Source organism: Camarhynchus parvulus, chromosome 2 (genome assembly GCF_901933205.1).
Source record: "Camarhynchus parvulus chromosome 2, STF_HiC, whole genome shotgun sequence".
In the NCBI taxonomy this organism is placed as follows: domain Eukaryota; kingdom Metazoa; phylum Chordata; class Aves; order Passeriformes; family Thraupidae; genus Camarhynchus; species Camarhynchus parvulus.
In genome coordinates this window covers 128,185,293-128,190,159 of record NC_044572.1, presented here as the reverse complement: position 1 = coordinate 128,190,159, position 4,867 = coordinate 128,185,293, and positions in this window count along the sequence as shown.

Sequence of the window (4,867 nt, the reverse complement as noted above, 5' to 3'; positions counted from 1 at the left end):
CAATTGTAAATTTTTTGTTCCTTTTGAAAGAATGTTTCAATTTTTTTGTGGATTTCAGTAGACAATACTCAGTAAAGCACCTCTTTCAGTTAAGACTTGAAGGACTTCTTAAATATTCATTGTGCCAAAAGAAAGGTGCAAGTGTTTTGTGTGTGACTTATTACTGGAAGAAAATTAAAAAATATGTATGTAAGGCAACTTTGGTTTTTTTTTTCCTCTCAGGTTTAGAGCCATTAGCCCTCTTTTCCTTTGTTACTTTATTAGCCAGTCTGGGTTATTAATGAATGATGTGTGTCTGCCAGCAGGTGCAGTAGCCAATGATGGAAGAATAAGTGAAAATAATTAATCTGTTAAAGTATACAAATGTCAATGTAATTTATGTAGTTTTTGTTGTACATCTGGGGAAATGAGATTAGAAACTTCTAAGTCCCACACCAGGTAAAATTTGAATAAAGTTTGTCACTAACTTCAGGAAGAATAAGTCAACATTCCATCACTTAACTTTACAACTCCAGCTCATGCATTAGGAGCACAGGAGTTATTTGACTGGAAAGCAGCATATACTTTCAGTTAAAAAGCAAATAGTCATACCCTTAGAGTACCTGGAGTTAATTTGTTCCCTCTCTCTCCTCTGCCTAACATAGTTGAGGAGAGGGCAGAGACACAGGTGTGTAACCTGAGCCAACATGTAGTCAGGTAGTGATGTTAAACCTGGTCTATAAAGAACTGGAATTTTGTTCCTGTGATTAGACTGAGATACAGTGCAAAGAGAAAAAGAAGGAGTGGGAATTCATAAAGAAATATCACTACTCGATTAAATTCTGAATTTATTTTCATATTGAGTTCAGTGAAGTAAGGTTTTATGTGTTTGCATTCCTTTGGGCTCCGTGAATTTCATAGAATTAACAGATTTTCAGTAGCCATTGCATTTTTGGACAGGGTGGGGTAGCCTAAAGGCCACATGCAATATTTGCAAATGAGCTCCACTGTAAGACTTAGTTTGATTTTCACTTATGGCTGGTCTATTGACATTACAGAAGTGCTATAGAGGGGTCTTACTCTACTTAAATACTGCCCATATTTCAAGTGTTTCTAAAGTATGGTAATATGTTAAATTGAAATTATTTTACCTCTATACTGCCTGACTAAATTAAGTAGGCTTTTCATTTGATACACAGAAGGCCCCTATTAGCTGTATTTTTCCTGCGTGGAGACTCTGAGACCGTCCCACTGCCTGGGAGGTGATTGAATAACCAATGAAAGTGGGAAATGCCCATGAACTGACTGGGTGCACCTATGGGGAGCAATATTGGTTCTTAAAGGGTTTAACCTTGTTTAAAATAACATGGACAGATTTGGATTGGAAGCCAAACAATTTTCTGAATGGTAAAATAAGAGGGAGATGTAATTTTACTAATAGTGACTAAAATGGGTGGAGCTTTCACAGGCATTACTGTTATTAATGCTATTTTTTTAAGGAGCACTGCATAAATATTTTTAAAGCTAACTCACTCCTTTATACCATGTATTTAAGGTGGTTATTTTTTTAGAAGTTTTACTGTTTTTGAAACTAGCAGGGATATAAATAATTTGATTTCTGTCAGGGAATTTGAAATGAAAAGTAAAGTATCAAGCATGGAATAAATATGTAAATATTCAGTACTGGTTCTTCAAAGTTTAAGATATACAGCATGTCACATTAGTAATTTTCAAACTAGGAGGAAATAAAGGGTTGGTTACATTGGTGTATGAAAGCTATGTAAATTTAAACTTGAAAAAAGAAGTGTGTGTATATTATCTTTTTTGTTTTGTTTTGTTTTGTTTTACTAATGAATTTAGTTCTGTGACCCTTCAATACAAAGTGGTTCCTTTCATGGATAAATTCAGCATGAAATAATGCTATTTAAAACTCAGGTGTTACTTGGTTTGCTTTTTAAAATGAGATTGCTATCATGAGTAAATAACACTTCAAAGAGGTGTTCAATTTTGCTTTTGAGACTCTGGCTAAAAAAAGACATTTTCAAGTTTTGTTTCCTGACTGTAACACCAGGAAGTGGCTAACTTCAGAGATTCCTGTGCTGACGTGATGAGCCGAACAGTGGGAGGAGGGTGAGTGAGGCAGAAAAGATCTCCAAGCAGCATGGACAGACAAAGGCACAGTTTGTGTGTGGCATAAGTGTGAGACAAGTTGTGTGCATTTGGTTTTCCTTCCAAAATCTTTAGCTGCTGTGCAGTCTGTAATGTGGCTGAGGGCCAGGTGCACGTGGAGAGGTGTAGGAGATAAAGAGGTTATCAGCCCAGCTCTGGGCTGGTCTCTGCTTGTGCCATGTTGGCTTTCAGCCTTTTATCTTCTGCTGAGTAACTCCTCCAGCAGGTAAGAGAATGTGTCCAGTGGGTGAAGGCAGAGGACTGCATGCAGCAAATTCCTGCTTGAGTGCCCCACGTCCAGATTGCTCATGTTTAAGCAAGTACAACAGCTCTGTTGTTTTGTTGCTCTTACATGTCTCCACCAGGGTATTTGTAGTGGCCATTAAAAAAATTGCATTAGGGGTAAGATTCCTGCAGTTGATGGACAGAGAATGAGTTCTTCCCTTGCCCCTTCGTTGTGCTACTGTCTGTGCAGGACTTGAGTGTCATACTCCAGGAATTCTCACATTTTTGCCAGTGCTTTGCCTTCCAAGCTCATCCCATTCAGAAACTCCCATCTGTGAGGTGGGAGGGAAATCTGGAGAAGGGATAGTTTGACTGAACACCTGCTTTGTTTATCGCTTCCTCTAGGAGGGAAAATGCAGCCTTGCCTACTCCAGGGCACCAAGCCTGTGATTGCAGTGCATTTGTGACTCCTGTGCTCTGCAGGCCAGTGTACCTAAATGTGATAAAGATGGTACTCAAACTTCTGTACAGAATGAAGTAAACCAAAGTGTGTTAATTATGGTGTAGACCTTTATTAGTTCAACTTTTATACAAAGTGTACTTCAAAGTGATACAAAGTGTTACCATTTCTTATGCACACTAGAGATTAAGATCTGTTGACTGCTGGTTTATCCTTGTGCATATAAAGGTAGAAAATGTAAATAGACTGGCAGCGACCCATAATGCTGGAAGACAGTTCAATGTTTACTCAGTTAATAGAAAGTTGCATAGAATTGTAGGTCTAGATAAAGGCATCTTCTGCGTGGTAAAATCTCCCTGACCTACTGTACTCCACCTGACAACAGTACAGGAGAAGGGCAAGGCTAGTACTGCTCCTGTCAATACTACCCAGCACTTCGAAGGAAAGTGGCTGTAGAGAAGCACCATGCCAGAAACATCCAAGAAGACAGCACATGGAAAATTTCATTTGCAAGGCTACCTATTTCTATAAATTGTAGGAACTCTTTGCAACCAGGGACTATTAAAACGTTATTTCATACAAACACCTAAGAACAGTTCAGATAAAAGCATTTTTGGCCAGCCAAAATACATCACTGTAGCAGGTATTTTGCTTGACTGCATTTCCCTTACCTTCTATGCTGCCGAGAAACTCTTGTTTATGCAAGTTCCACATACCTTACTTAACCACTTGCTCTGAGCTCTGTTTCTGAATCTCCCAGGCTTGGTACTGTGACATTGTGTATCCACCTAACTGTGGACCAAAATTTAATCTCCATTTAATTCTAATGCCATGTTAACTCCCTGCCACATGCTGGCAGCTCACACTGGTAAGCTGGCTGGTGGCACAAGCTGGTGAGGCCACATCTCTGCTTTTGGGCTGAAGGAACAGTCACACCACACTTGTTCTCTCTCTTTGCTCTCTCTCTTCCAGCTGCAAAGAGACAGAAGCAGCAATTCAAAATACAACAATATGCACAGTTACTGGTACACTTGGAGCAGCAGTTCCACTTGTGAGGAAATGGAACTGATTAAAGTGTGATTTAGTATGAGAACAGTAATACCAGTAATTCCATGCTGGAATCCTCCTGTAATGCACTTTCAGCAGTGTCTCATATAATGCTAAAGAATGATCATGACTAGGGAAGTATCATTTTCAAGTGAATGTCTTTAACTTACGTCAAGTCTAGTACAATATTTGGAGTCTTAGTTTTTGTGAACAGGATTAACAGACTATTTGAAAGACAGAAAAAAATCCCTTGCTGCTGCCAACTGCTATTAAGAGCTGCATAATACATGAGACTGGAAAAGCAAGAAGTAGATGAAATATTAACATAACGGGCTATTTAATGTCAGTCTAGTCAATTGTAAGACAGGTCAAATGATGATGATACTTCAGCAGTGCCACCCTGTGAGGGGTTCATTAGCAGAGGAAAATCTGAAGTGCAGAACCATTACCAACCCAGAGGAATGGCATAAAGCTTAAAGTCACCAGAGGGATCTGATGCCATTAGCTACTGTGTGCCTATTTAAAACATCTCTGAAAGTGCTTGTTTGCTGCTAAAGGAAACCCAAACTGAGCCCATGCTGCAGCTGGTGGACCCAAAGCATTGCCACATTTCCACATTGGAAGTTCAGACTGTCAGAGCTTAACAGCGCAGCAGGAAGTCCTTCCTTGCACTAGGACATGTTTTCTCACAGTTTCATGTCCATCACTTAGGAAAAAGACAGCAGGTCAAATGCTAGGTAAACATTAAATAAACCCTATTTCCCATACTAGGAGGAATTTAGTCAGAAATGTGTGGGTGAAGTTTCTAAAGCAAACAAATGCAGAGATCCCATTATGGGGAATGCACAGAGCAAATAGTTTGCTTTCTTCTGTGGTCAGAACAGAAAAGATTGGGTTACTGCCCTCTGACTCAGGAAAGATGATCCAGCTCATCAAGTTCTAATGGATTCTGAAGTAATTTTTGTCTTTACATTAGGCAAAGTAGAT